The sequence below is a fragment of the Diprion similis genome, chromosome 6, assembly GCF_021155765.1.
Source record: "Diprion similis isolate iyDipSimi1 chromosome 6, iyDipSimi1.1, whole genome shotgun sequence".
Lineage (NCBI taxonomy): Eukaryota > Metazoa > Arthropoda > Insecta > Hymenoptera > Diprionidae > Diprion > Diprion similis.
The window spans coordinates 15,345,086-15,361,144 of record NC_060110.1 but is presented as its reverse complement, the minus strand read 5'-3'; the positions used below and the strand labels follow the sequence as shown (position 1 = coordinate 15,361,144).

Sequence of the window (16,059 nt, the reverse complement as noted above, 5' to 3'; positions counted from 1 at the left end):
AAGGCAAGGCAAGGCATGGCGTGATGTGGCGCCAGATATTACATGAAACCGTAGGGGGGCACGATGGCTGGAGCGTCGATTCGTTCTTACGGTATGACAGTGCCTGCGGCAAGGCTGTCTTCAAGGTTGTTTGCTTCATTTTAAGCAAGTAAGTTTTGTAACGTTTTTAGTATATAGAGAATTAAAATTCCAGTGAATACAGAACCGAGCCGAGAAAATTTCTGCGGCAATATTATATCTACTAAAAATTTCCAAGGAGATGAAAAAACGAAAACAGGTTCAAGGAGTTGTAAGAAAAAATGTTCGCTCGTTGATCAATTGGCAAAAACTATAACTCGATCAATTTTTTAACGTGTAATACGCGTAGTTGTGTAAACTGCTTATATATATACATATATATATATATAAAACTTTGAGACCAGCGGTAAAGTATAGTCTAGTTTATTAGTAGTCAACGAGTCGTAGGTAATTTTACGCGTCGAATGGATAGGCCGATATACCTGTTTTATGTAATGTTAAATTCTTCAGCTCGCATTACTGTGCGAAAAAATATACAGAAGCAAAAGACGGTTTCTGGTCTGCACGCGTGGGTTCCAAGTATAATCCTTCTTTATTCCGAGATGAGAACAATGCTGCAATTAACAATAAACAGCCCGACATCTTACGTGAAATTTATACTTAACCGTCGTTGGATATTCGATCATCCGTATAATTGTTACGTATACGTCTGGTTAAAATATTACACATGGCTACAGTAGCGAAAAAAGAATCGCCCGCTCGACTTTTTACGAACTTCATGCATCGCCCAAATTCGTGCGATAGTTTTGAACTCGGTCTTCAAGGTTCGTGCGTGAAAAACTTTGAAGACTTAAAAGATTGTAAAATGACAGAACGGAACAAGCTTCCGTGTCATTTGGAGACAGCAAGATTGTTATTATTAAAATACGTTTTTCTATTGAATCTGTAATACTGTACTTATGCAGATCGATATTATTTCTCTCAAATTCTTCGCGAATTGCAGTGGAAACAAACCTGTGCAATAAAGCTAAAACACAAGCCGAGGGAACGAAGTAAATGTTAAAGAAACTGTCGGACATGAGTTTGATGTAAGAAATAAAATGGTATAATTATACCTAGTGTACAATTATCCGGGAGAACCTCGAATCCACTTATCGTCGATCGCACGACTTTCCAAGTGAAATTAGCGGTACTTGTTATAGTTTCTGCATACAGGTACGCCGTAAACAACACTCATTTATAATTTTCCTCCTCAGTTAGTTTTCAAATTTCAACAAAGACACGAACTTTCGCACCCTGCGTCGTTATATAGGTATATAGGTATACCTATTATACGTATAATATTCTTTAGTATATAGTAATTCACGAAACGCATGCAGAATGCGAACAACTGTTGTACGGATTCGCATGACAATGACATGGCAGAGATATATATATATATATATATATATTCTACGTGTGGGCGTACAGTGCCATGGATGACGAGAGTGTATCGATTTGGCCGCAGTCGCATTCAAGGTACGTACCGATACGCCATTCATTATTTCCATCCATTCGATGCTGCTGACTTAGATATGTCGGATAATGTTTGTTTGTCAAAAGATTTTACCATTTTACAGCCCGCTTCTCCACTTCACGTGCATCGTACATTATTTATGTATATGAATATGTATGTATACATATATGTACGTGCTAGCTATAGCTATGTCGATAAATGTAGGTAAATATAACTAGAAGCGGTGTGCAAACATAATTAATCTATATTTAGTCGGTTAAGCATGATGTCCGGGCAGGTAAGAAATAAGTATAGTCTGTACGTACAACACATGTTATGCGATGCTAAACAGTTTCATCGCTTGTATAATATACGTGTTTGTTATTTGCATTATCCTCGCGGCAAAGAACTTAGGGGATATAATATTGTAGATACAGCGACGAGACTGTAAAGGCGATAATATGCGAATGAATGAATCTTATGACGCTGGATAGTCGAGGGAAAACAAGATGTTTATTCACGTCGCGTAAGAAACGATTAATTATAAGCAAACGATCAGTTGCATCGAGGAAACATAGACGCGTTCGGTAAATGAATTTGAAAAAAAAATTTAAAAAAAAAAAAACGCAGCAAACATTTTCAAGAAACTACAGTAAAAAAGAAAAGATTACGTAAAATTAAAATACGAGTCACATATCTGCGTGTATAATAAAAAGGATAATTACCGCATTACGTATTAAAAACTTCCAATATTACCTACGTCAATAAAATGATGCGTAAACGAGTCAGTCTTACGCGATAGTCTTCGATTCTGCATAGTGCTAATCCTCCTTCGAGTCGTAAAACAATAAGGAAGAACATATGAGTATATAAGAGTTATATGCTCGTATAAAGCGATAATCGTTGAATTGCGTATGCAGGCTCGAATCAAATTGCAGACGATCAATTGTGTAACTAAATTCATTTGGATTACAATCGATTTTACGTAATAAGATGGAGAAAATCAAAACCGTTCACCTTACAGACGTTTATAATTTCATCATCTACCGAAGACGCGTGTTTTCAAATTGAAGAAAGTGGGAAAAAAAAACCCTCGACGCCCGACGACTTCAACACAGTCTTACGATTCGTCACAGAAATCGCGACGATCGAGAAAGGGAAACGCGGAAGTAAATTTCCTGGATGAAAGGCTATACGACATCCATATTGGTAACTCCGTTTCCGGCAAAGTGCGGTCAACCTGTAGTTGGGATATCTTCAATTAAGGACACCCCACGACCAATAGCAACCAAGCAGTGCAACGTTGCATTGGTTAAGCCTCCGTGTAGTGTCGTATAATCTGCATTCTGTGTACGTTGCAATGATGATTGATACTACGTGCAACGACTCTAATAGTAAGTTGCACCGTTGCACTATTTCGTGAAGTGCCGAAGAACCCTCGATAAGTTAACGTACAAAATAAAATTATGCAATGGAAAAATATGGATATATATGTACATATAAAATGGCGAAAAATTATCCAAATCAAATTGCGTCATTTCACCATCGCAATCTCTTGCATTGACGATTTACTTCTTACCTCTTTCCCTAAATCTAACGATAAGATGTATTATACACATCGTTTCGACCATGAAACTTTCCTGTAACAATAAGCTTCTTGTCTAATTTGATTAGATAATTATTTCCTCAATTGCTTAGATACTCGTCTAATCGCCCGCCCTAATTAAAGAACTCAGCAAAATTCTTCTCCGTATGGCGGTGATGACGAGATATAAAGAAGATTGATTTTTTTTTTGTTCGTGTATGTGTATCTGTATCTGTGGCAAGCTAGTTTTCCGTAAGACACTTGGAATTGCGTCGTCACTCTGATCTTGATTGCGTTATCGAGGAGTCGATCCTTTCGATCAATTGGAAGACCAAGGAGAGACAAAAAGGAGAAGGAAAAAACCGTTCCTCCGGTAGAAATAGACGCGTAGTATCGAGACGGGGTTTGAAGGGAGAAACACTCAGCGGCGATAAATCTTTGGTCACATAATACATATATACTATATGTATATATGCGGTATATATGTACAGCTACATAAGATGAGTGATCTAAAAATCGAATTGTCTAACGAAGGCAATTCGTATCATTGCAAATGTTTTCTTCCCCATTCTACAACATATTGTATAATACGAGTACGATAAGCATTACGATGTAAAAAAAATTAATTGTAAAAAAAAAAATATATATATATATATTCGTATTCATTCCGACGGTTCTATACTTGGGATTTCTAATACTGTCTATACGCTTTGAACTTTTTACATATATGTATAGAATTTTCTATAATTCGCTTTCACACGTTTTCAAACTCCTTTAATTAGATTTTTTTCTTGCACTCCACGATATTTTAACCACTCTACATCGTGTGGACATTTAAAAAAAAAAGAAAAGAAAGAAATTTCAATTCCTCCGTATATCTGCAGTACTCTTCTATATATAACGTATAACCTAAAAAACAAAAAAGTAAAAATCGATTGTATATACATAGGTATATTATACTTCAGTTTCATTCACCTAGATAGTGTAAGAATGGACGGTGAAGCCTCAGGAAAATCCGAGGCAAGTAAAAGCTTGACAAAAGCTCGGTGGTACGATGGCGAAATGCCAACTCGTACAAACTTCACATATATATAATATATATATATACATATACATGTATATTCGTGCAAGTGCATCGTACTCTGTTCGGCTAAACAGCATGACCATAATATTTGTTCGATATATAAATTACATAAACTGTCTTTTCTATCGCAAAATATATTTCTGAAAGTAGTCGATTAAACTTTCGGAAATCGAGTCGTCCATCCGAGATTCTTGGCCTATATATGCAAATAAGTAGATATATTATCTGCCACCCTTGCTCACCTGGGTGCGCATAAACGCGTTGATGAGATTGTAGTTGACGCGATTGAGCAAATGCAAATCGATTTTTTTTTCTTCCTCTTCTTCTTCCTCCTCTGCATAAGAGAAAGATAATCTATGCAGGGAAATGAATCAACTGTAAGGCTACAACGAGTCAAATAATATCGTTAAAACGATATAACGATCTCCACTTGAACGGACGACGTATTGGAGTAAATTTTTTGGGATAATTTAAAAATACTCCGTCGTGTTTCAAAGCGGAAATCCGCAGCTTTCAAATGCGTTTCGATTCAATCTGCTCCGTCCATTACTCTAGTCGCAATAAAACATTAAATCAAATCATCATTCTTTTCCACTGCTCTCACCTTATTGGCAGTCCCCCTTAAGCCCCCCCGATCCGAGAGAAAAGATTAGATTCAAGATTGAAAACGCCGAGCTGACAAGAAGACTTGATCGCCTCGCCTATATGGGGATTTGTAAACGAATATACATACACGTGTATATTCGGAAGAATCCACCCTCCGCAAGGAGAGCCGATAAGCAATTCTTTAGGAATGAACGTGTCTCGAGGTCTATAGTAACGTGTAGATAACCGTATACCTCGGGTGTAATCTTTAACCAATCTCTTTCCATGCAGAGCAAACGGTCGAACCGAAGTGTGATATAAAAATTTTGTCGCTATAACCTCTCGGCAGGCAGGGTTAACCTTGGCAAAAATTCGATGGAGAAAACGTTTCGATGCTGCGATTGCTGCGTCTGCGTGAAACGCGGATCTTGATATTGGAATAAAACTTTTACGAATTTGTACGACGTAATCGGAGGGCGATAATTTGAAATACATAGGATTAAAGTACGCATGTGATACGTGAGTGGCGGAGGATGATGTTAAAAAATCATAATGGCCGATTTGTGGAAGGACTAAAATATCGAATTTTCAAAGACGCGAGGACATACAATGAAAATGAAAATTTGAAAATTCCAGAAATATATAATAGAAAGGTTTAAAAAACATAGAAGCAAAAAATTTATAATCAGTACACGATTCTACATTTTGGCATTCTATATTCTGATCTCTATTTTTCTCTACTCTTTACACAATTTGTTAAAATCTATAAATTAGATTTATGGCCCTTCCATTTTTTGACCTTACTATTTTTTCACCCCGACTCCGAAAGACGCGGATCCTTGAAAAGCGGATCAGTTTTTATTTTCAAGTTGTATACATAATCTTGTAAAATCGATAATCGGCTTATAACAAAGTAATTCGTTGCCTCTCGTAGCGTCGCAAGTATTTTAGTGTAATAGCGATTCATAACGAAAAATTACGGAAGCACTTCATTGGTTTTCGAGTATGGTTTACAAGAATTTAATATATTTACGATATATGTTACGTTGGGAATGAAAGCGTTATATGCTCGAAGTTAGTATCGCTACTTTAACAACGAATGTTCAGGAAAAATCTTTATTTCGCGCCATTATAGAATTGTCAGAAATTAAGTACATCATACTGAACAAAACCTACGAATATTTTTTAAAAGCCAAATTTTTGAAAGTGATCGTAAAATTGTAAAATAACAAATGTCTTCCCGATGTTTCGTAACGTTAACGTTACTTACTTCAACATCGTTGTTTTGCTCATGTTTATGGCTGTTTATATTTAGTAAATTAAATTTGACTCGCCGTCAAGTGAATGTTATCGAGTTTCGCAACCGTTTCGTTCGCCATCTGGTTATTTTATACCATTCATTTCCTATCTCGCTGTGGAAAACGCAATTTGAATATGTGAAGTTTTTCCTTTTTTTTTTTTTGCTTCGTTTTGTTTTTATTATTTTTTTCATTTTATTCTGCTTTAGAAACGGGGCAATAATAACAAGTGGAACCATGACAGAGTTATAATTTTCGTTTGCATCGCCTTCAGCATGGTGGTAAATATAACGTTGCGTAATACGTGTTCGCGTAGATCCGTCATTAATACGCTCTCTCTGGAGGAAAAGTATTTATTGCGTGTCTCGTGTACAGATTTTAACAAAATAACAAGCACATATAGCACGAGTAAAAAAATTTCACCTGTAAGACCAGATCCATTCGTTTATACACGTAATAATATTTCCTTAGATCGATGTTATAAAAGCCTGTATAAAAGTTTTTAATGAAAAAACGTCTCGTGAAAAATAATGCAGCGATATCGACACTGGAGATTGATTAACGATATAGTAAAACGAAGGTTGCATTGATCCGTTGGTCTGACACTGAGAATATAGGTCACGAAATTTGCACGAAATTTTAACGATCATGCCGCCGTCGACGCGAGGGAAACCTCTGCAAAAAAAAAAAAAAAAGAAACAAAAAAAAAAAGTCAAGCACCGCCTGACGCAGATGATAAAAGCATTTTTTTCTTCACTTTTCAACTTATCTGTCTCCCTCTTTTTCACCCGGGAGTTATTTCTCTCGACTGACGTATTAAGACGAAGTGAAAGAGAAAAGAAATATTTAAATCAAACAATGAAAGGATATTAATTTACCAATATCGAAAGTTGAATTAATTAATTTTCTCGAATATTATTGCGAACTTTCTTTGTCACGAGATCTGAATATTGCACGCTCGACGATCCGCAAAGCTTCTAACGCACAATTTACAAACACGGATTATATATAATTAACACAGTAAAAAGCTTTCGTATAATAAATTTTCTCAGGGATAAACCGACAGCTGGTATCGTCGAGCCGATTCAGACATCCAACACCAGATTCTGAAACGTAGATTATTTGTCAAAGATCCAAGCCAGCGGAAGGGATTCAGAAAAAGATAAAGAAAAAAATAAAAAAAAAATAAAAATCGATCCGCGGAAGAAAAGTTGATATGAAATATTAGACGCGCGTGAAAAAGCAAAAAATAGAAATTGATGAAAAAAAAAATAATGTTCCGTCCCAGCTAACGACTATTAATGCCAGATGCCTGTATACGTACTGAAAACATGTAACAAGGCTAGAATAACACATCGAGTTGAGTTGGTACAGCGATGTGCGAGTAAAAACTAATACGATATATGTAATACATATACGCGTATATATACATACATGTGAATGCATATAAAAGAGCGTACGTGTGTTGGACGCGTCTGTGATTATTATTATAATCATCCGGAGGAATTTATGATGAAAAATTAATTATCAAGTGAGTGACGATTACGAACACAAGAGAGCACTTGCGCGGCTAAGTCATCTGTTTTATGTATTATTTTTTTATATTTACTGTAGCGATATTAATTCAAACTGCAGGCTAACAGTAGCCTGAAAAAATCGACTCGTCTCAGTATTAACCGCGAAGCGATCATGTGTGTACGTACACGAACTGTCATACGCATACAACCTGCGGTGAAACTAATCGTGGTAACATAAAAATTTACGTCGCGTTCTTCGTGAGTCGGTTTTCATGAGATTTTGAATGCGATAAAAAAAAAAAAATTTTTTATAAAAGAATAAACACTATTTTCCAAGTGTCACAAGTACAAATGTCACACAGCAACGATGGCTATGATACCAAGTCAGCTGCTGAAATCGCTCATCATGTAAGATTATTTTTTACAATTATCAATTATAATAAGTGTTATCTTTCCTAATCAATTGAATCCAAAAAAAAAAGAACTTCTAAGATACCACAACTGATTGATGATTTGCACTTTGTAGCGTGTGGTTCATTTTTAAAAAAGAAACATCGAGAGAAATCGTTTTCACTGTCCCTCATATCAAACAGGTGTTTAAACACTTTACAGCGAGTTTTTTCCCAACGAGAGTGTAAAATAAACGGCGCGCAAAAAGAAAGAAAAATACCGCACATCGACGAAACTTATAATCTTAAATGCAGCATTAAAATTATCTCTCGCTTGGTCAAGCTGTGACATATTTATAAATAAAAATAGAAAAAATTAAAAAAAAAAAAGTCGACGCGAACTAAATTCACGTCGTCGCATCGTCTTATCGATTCGTGACACTTGCTCGTGCGAGAGATACACACTATAGGTACATGTATGTATAACCATAATTTTGTCACTTACTACCGTTTCACGAGTCATCTCGGTTGTACATACATATATTTGCATATAAAAATTACTGCGAATACGCGTGTAGCAAAATAGATAATATAACACAAGGCACGAGCCTAGGCACGTACCTACTACGCGTCGAATCGATAAGCCGTAGTTTATCCTGTAAGATTTTAACGCGAATGGTGGTAAAAGACGTTAAGGGTCGGTACTCGGTTAGCAATTACCCTACACTTGTCCCTTGTTGGGTTTGTACCTGTATAATATTATTATATACCCGGTGTCTCGCCGCGTTTATAATAATAACCTGGAACAACGGTTGGTATCAAGATACAGAGTTTCAAAAGGCCATAAATATATATATATATATATACAAATATTTTGTTTCCCCATAAAATCCCCTGCAGTGTCTTCAACGACTGCATTTCACTAACGCGACACGCATCCTTGACCTTCCTTTTTTCGCAAGTAGGTATGTACGGCGTATGATATTATATTACATTATAATATTTTTCAAAGCACATGGTATACATATGTACGTATCATGGGTGATATTATATAATCTGTGTGTCTACAAAGAAAATCCATTCTCGTTTTTTTTTTTTTTTTTTTTAAAGGTCCGTGCAGCCTAACGATTCTATGTTAAAAATCGTCTTTCAAAGATAACAAATTCATCCTTTTTTTTCTTACGGCGTTGCGTAATCCTGTACACATACATAATAATAATAAAAATCCCCTGCTGCAGATCTTTACCTACGCGGTCTTCTAACACGCGTTCAGATTGTAAGTTCTAAATATAGAAGACTGGGTGGGGCATGATGTATACGAGCGTCCGAATCTCCCGAAAGTTTCTATACCAAATAAAATCGGCAACTACGAACCACGCGTAGGTGCTGTGTAGAACAAGTGAAGAGGAGGATTAGGAAAAAAAAAAGGCTGAAAGTGTTTGCAACAGAAAAGAAAAGAAACAAAAAAAAAAAAAAAAAAAAACGGAGAAAATAGTTGCGAGACTTAGAAACGACGGGAGAATTAAAAAAATAAAAAATAAAAAATGGTACCTACAGCTGTTTCTCAGTCTCCTTTTCAATATATACTCCTCGGGTCAGCTATTTATTTTATTTCTTACGACTATAATAATGAAGGAAAGAAAAACAAAAGTGTATATTTACCGAATGATGTTTGTATAATTATAAGACAGACACGCGAAGTAGAGAAACGGACAATTAGACTGTGCATACTTGATTCTGGAAATTTAACTCTAACGATTGTTGAAACAAAATTGTCAGTCGCTGGAGGCCTAAAACGCTTACGCAAACTTACGTAAAAATTCAAACGGCATAATCGAATCATTACATTAATGAGACCAATAACCGCATGTGTATATTGCACATATATATATTAAGTTTCTCAGCATTAAGATGTATAAATAATTTTATTTTACTGCAAAATAATGTCCATAGACGGCACGACATATATATATATATATATATATAGAGATATTCTAGGTATAATGACGATGAATTTGGTAAATTGCGAGTAAATGCAGCATTAATTAAGGACGTCACCCCCTTTGCGGTTGACGGGTATACATATAGGATATAGTCGCTTTCAGCATAGCTAACTATGCCGCAAATGCGGTTAGGCGAACACGATTAGTTTGGAAGCGATATCGTCCGCGTTGCATTGGCGAACTCTGTCTCTCTCTCTCTCTCTTTCATCCTCTTTTACGCGAATATCTGCGTTCTACTATTTATTTATAGCCAATTATTAATGTAGTGTCATTATATAATTATTATATACAATTTTTCTAACCAATGTTGTTACCACTGTTTACAATTTTTTTTGCCTGAAGGTATAAACAAGGTATAGATAAAAATCTCCCTCTCTCTCTCTCTCTCTCTCTCTCTCGCTTTACTGCACTTTCGTCATCCCTCTGTACGTTATACATAACAAGAGGGGAAAAGCCTTGTGGGTTCTTTGCGCATATAAAGTAATCGAGGGTGAGTTAGTATAACGGCAAGTTAACTCCATATCATTGAATAACGCTAAGAGACTGGAAACACAAGGTAAATTATAAATAAATTTTCACTTTTATAAAGAGTAACACATATCATGTTGCATCTAAATATAATTCTTGATACGCGGGCCAAATATTTACAATTGTTATAGTTTTCATGTAAAATGATAAAAAAAAAACTGGTATAAAATCGAACATTGTAAAGTCACTGTGCAATAATTAATTATCGTGATTGTTTGAGTGAAAAATTCAATTTTCTTCAAATATTGCGAACAATTATTTGGTATTTATAGTAGAAATGAGGGTCTCGCAAAAAAGAAACTCGTTTCAATTCCTTCATCAGGTTCAGAAATATCGATGACAGCTGTATACAAATTAAACAAACCAATTTTTATTTATCACCGTCTCTTTAGCCCTTCCGATCAAAAGCTACTATCATTTGCGTGAAGTATGCAGAAAAAATTTAAGCGAAAACTTTTTTAGGAATGTTAAACGAAATATGAAATTTCTTCATTTTAGTACAACAATCGATAACTTAAAAGAAAAGAAAAAAAGAAGAAAACAAAAACACGTAAATAACGATACTAAATGAATATTAATTAACTTATCTCATTTGACATACTCAAGTGACACACTTGTATGTCATTAATGTTGAAAAAAAAAGAACGTTAGCTAAGAAGAAATCGTTACAGCAAAAATGGCACGATAACTTCGTCCCTGGATTTACCACAAAAAATGATGTTAAGTTTGCAAGAATCATATTTCGTAATTTGATTATTAATATATTTTAACAACGAAGTCACGTGGCACCGCATTGTTTTTTCTTCCTATCTCAATCGTATAGAATAAATCTATCGTCAAAAGCTATGATTATAATCGAAAATAGGTACAAGCTGTTAAAATAATATAATATATTTAGGTACATGAAAAAAGACGATCGCGTTCAGAGAAAAAACCAATGACCACGGTATAATATCGTGCATGCTTAGGTATTTATACACATGACTTTGTTGGCATTCGCACAACGATTAAACACAGAACTGACCCTATATGCTAAGAATTTCGTTTGAGTACATACCTTCGTTGAAATAAATTCTAAACTTCGACGTCGATACGCGGAAGATTATATACATGTAGATATACGGTATGTATAGACAATTCGCATTTGTTATGCGGAATACGAGCGAGAAATATATACCTCGTTCCCCCCTCTCGACGTAGTCGGCCGTATACGCACAAGTTTTTTTTAAACATTGACGTAACATTGAGAACGTCGTTGTCGCGCGAATATGGAGACGACTCCGGACTCGAAGATAAAAAAAAAATAATAAATAATTGCAGCATGCTGCAGGTGGTGCGATCGTGACACGTGAATAGATAAAGATTAGCTCCTCTAGCAGAAAATAATACCTAACAATTTTGCGGAGCTTAATTTTACAGCAAAAAACAACGACGAGGAGTAGAAGCGGAGGACGTTTACGGTATTGATATCACAATCGCGCTGGAATCCGCGAATACTAAATCAGCATCACCGCGAGCCGTCATAGCCCCAAAAAAATCTCACACTATTGTCTATATATGTGATTAGATTAACACCGCGAAGAGAGAATTCTCAGATAGAAGTAAGCATCGGCAATTACCGCAAGGGTTCAAGTTCGTTCGAATGTCGCTTTAATAATCGAATTTTATTACCACTGTTAAACGTGAACGGAATATATAATCGCCCAGCAAGTATACGTATAACGTAAATTAGACACGTGTTCGGATGTTGTTGGTTTTTTTTTCTCTTCTCTTCTCTTATTTATTTATTTAATTTTTTTCCCCCACATCATAAAATAGACTTGGGATATATGATATGGCAAAGTGTCCGCAAGTCCCGCACAGAGAGAATAATTATTGACAATTTGATGTTGTTAATGAAAATTTGATTTATCATCGTTCGATATATGTTACATACGAAGCAGGTTACATTAGTCGATAAATGTAGTCAAGGATAATTAGATTCTGCATGGCTAGTGGCGTATGATAAATAATAAATTATGCGCGTTGCTGCAAAATTATACTAGGAAAAAAAAAGAGCCGTGCGAGTGATATTCAATCTATAGCGATGCGCGATAAGAGAAATCTGTTGAAGAGATCCTTCTTACATTAGTGGATTCGTATAACTGTAGGTACTTCAATTTGTCAGAATTGTAAATTCAAAACATTCTCGGTACATGATACTTGACTTTCTTTTAATAATAGTATAAATAAGTGCCGGAAAACAGAAAAAAAAAATGACCAAATGAAAATTTTATATTTTCAAAAATTGCAAAGCTGCCCCAGCAGGTTTTGAAAATAATAATTATAAAAATTGTGCTGAGTTGTGCTAAACTTGTGCTAACTTGTTTTTAAAAAGTGGTGGGCCACCTTTGCAAACGTTAAACGATGACCTGAAAAAAGTTGAGACAAAAGGCGGTTATCCGATAAGAAATCAATTAAATTTGTGCATAGATACGCGGCGAGAAAAATACATCGATCAATAAATTTACATTTAAGACGTAGAAAAGTCGAGGCGGAGAGAAGCTCTAATTTTTATTGGATTTTAAACCAAGTGATTACTGATCGATCAAATCATGCCCTAAAGTGCCTTTACATATAAACATAGTGTGCATTCTTAAATAAATAATCGGAGTAAGTGAAAATGTCGTTAGCAGATAAAGAGAGAAAAAAGAAAAAGAAAAACAAATTGAAGAGAAGAAAAAAGGGAAAATAGTGAACAACGATTAGTAATAAATTAGAGCGTGTAATGATATATTTATTTTTTTCTCAGTAAAAATATTATTCGTATATTCGGCAAATTTCAATCCTTATGAAGAATATATTTTTACATATGTAAAAAATTCCTACAAGTGCATCATTTTACGTTATCGATCAAGACGATTTATCACGACGTCACTGATATTATAAGTGAAGATAAATCGCCAAACGTTTTAAACTAAATATAGCAACATGCCTATCTTGAACCGCATTTGTTGTCTTGGCAATTAACATGCGCAACAATAAGCGGTATCAACATCGAGGATTATAATCGTTGGTGCAATATTCGGCTGACTAACGAAACAAACAAACAAACAAACAAACAACGGCTCCGAGACCAATGCCAGGGCTTTTGACCCAGACGATGGAGACATTGTTACGTCAAAGTTGTCTACAAATCAATTAGCATCAAGAATAAGCGTACCTAAATTTTTATATGATTTATATTTGGTGCTATAACGTATAGCTTTTTTCACTACGGTCGGCGAGCATTCAAATCATCAACTGCAGCCAATAATAATCAGCACGCATCCATTAAATATACCGAATTACGTAGCAAAGTAATTTTTCTAATTTATCTTGTAGAAGCAAAAACTCGTCCGAATACGCGGCGTCAAATTTAAGGTACAAGACGTTGGGACGATCATTCGGATGACGTTATACTCTATGTAGTGTATATCACAGGATGATGGAAGTGGATCTAAAATAGCATAAGTCGGGTCAGTGACGTAATATTTGGATGGCTCCGCGATGATGAGGAATCAGATATACATAAGTTTAATATATAGGTATCCGGGAAGAAGTTTAACCGGAGATTATAATATATATCGGGTTGTTTTCGAGTGAAAATTCGTCGAAGCCGGAATTCCGATTACCGTGCGTATGCAATATATACATATACATATACATATATATATATAAATATATAATGTCTGCACTGAATCATTTGAGATACGACAAGATATAGTCAAGTATGTGAATTTGATTTTGGTATAACGATATCGATAATAAATTACCGATAAGAGTTGACGGACGAGAAATCTTTTCTGCCCATAATAATACAGACCTAAGCTTTTTATAACGAATTCAAACAGAGAGGGAATTGAGAGAAGAGAAATCTTGCCGCCTCTCTGAAATACCGCCGCTGCTGCTGCTGCTGCTGCTGCTGCAACTCGACGAAACGGGAATATGTGACGTACAAAATATATCCTCGAGATGCCGCGATCCTAATTACGCAGGGTTACATAACAAGAATCGGTTGACCAACGATCGACGGAAATGGACAGCAAGCAGCGTGGCAGGTATCGTGAAATTTCGATAGCGGAGAACAGCTGAGGCAATGACCGTAACAAACGAGCGGTATTTTCGTCGGTCGTTCTTTGGTTCTTTCGTTCTTTCGTTCTTTCGTTCTCTTCTTCTCATCGCGAGTGTAAAACATGACGGCGAGTAAACTTTGCGAAATGAAAGGCAAAACGCCTTGTTGTGCGATCTTTGGCGGTGAGAGTCTGTTGATAGAACTGCTGCTGTTGCTGTTGCTGTTGCGGAGACATCTTGAGAAGAAACTACAGATTTTGTTGCAAAAATTTTGCGTTTCATCTACAAAAGGTTTCTTCAAATCGCGAATTATGTAGTACATAATTATTATTTTTATTAGAGTTATGCAGTACATAATTCGCAATTTGAAACCTTAGTTTTTTATAAATTTTGTACACTGCGATATAGACGAGAGAGCGAGAGTGAAAGAAGAGAAGAAAAAACGTTCAAGCACGCTCGCAAGCACGTAATTCCTGAGAATTAAAGATTATAAAAAAAAAAAAAAAAAAAACAAAGTCGTTATGGTCAGTTTTCAGGTTATTGAGTAAAAAATTTGCGACCCGTTTCAATAATTTTACGAAATTCACAAATCATTATTTTACACGAAATCGAGTCCCGCAAGATAAAACCTCAATTTCGATGTGCCCAAAAACGCGTGAAAGGTACAATGATACGAAAACTAAAAAAATTCAATTACCATTCGTGTGAAAAAAATTTCATTTGCTTTCAAATTTCTAAACCAAGATTTAATAACTGTTATATATATATATATATATATATATATATATATATATATATATATATATATATATATATATATATATATATAACTGGTTTATCGTTGATAAAAATCAATAACTTAAACGCTAATTTAAAACTCGGTCAAAAACGATTTTATAACAAGTTTGCTATGCAAGAAAACATCATCAATATCGCTCTAAACTGAATCCCAGATGCCAGTTTTCATATGGCGAAAAAATAAACTATTTCTGCATGCTGACTTAGCGCGATTCGTCTATATTTCAAAAATAAGTAGATACGTTAACGACAAGAAACGCAATGCGGCTATGACTTGGGGGAAAAAAAAAACAGAATAAAATTACGATAAAAATAATCCCAACCTCGATATATATATTCTGGACAAATTGTGTGGGCGAATGAACGCTTCCTTCAGGGAAAAAAATTTCGCCAAGAATTTCATTTAGGAATTATTGTTACAGGAAAAAATATTCAAGGGCAGATGCTCAAAGACGCATTCTCCTCGCACATTTCAGAGACAATAATAATAGCGTGCATGTCACCTTTTTATTACAAAGCCAGCTACGTGTGAACGTTTCTTTGTTAAATTATAACAGAGACAATTCTGCTCCTTTCATACACTCTCGCTGCATGTACCTAGACGAAAGACAAACACTCTTTGCGAGATGCGCGCAAACTGAGTCTTTTTTTTCATCCATTTTTGTTC

At 35.3% G+C, this 16,059-nt stretch overlaps 2 protein-coding genes across 8 annotated transcripts in view; one reads left to right on the top strand and one right to left on the bottom strand.

Moving 5' to 3' along the window:
• The window catches only part of LOC124407278 (protein FAM102B), a 49,442-nt gene that overhangs the window by 18,617 nt on the left and 14,766 nt on the right, over nucleotides 1-16,059 (bottom strand). The window lies entirely within an intron of this gene.
• Nucleotides 7,888-16,059, top strand: part of LOC124407276 (rab GTPase-activating protein 1) — a 38,911-nt gene continuing 30,739 nt past the window's right edge. The window contains exon 1 of the mRNA XM_046883266.1: nucleotides 7,888-7,990. The gene's annotated coding sequence lies outside the window, so the exon portion shown is untranslated. The remainder of the gene's footprint in view (nucleotides 7,991-16,059) is intronic.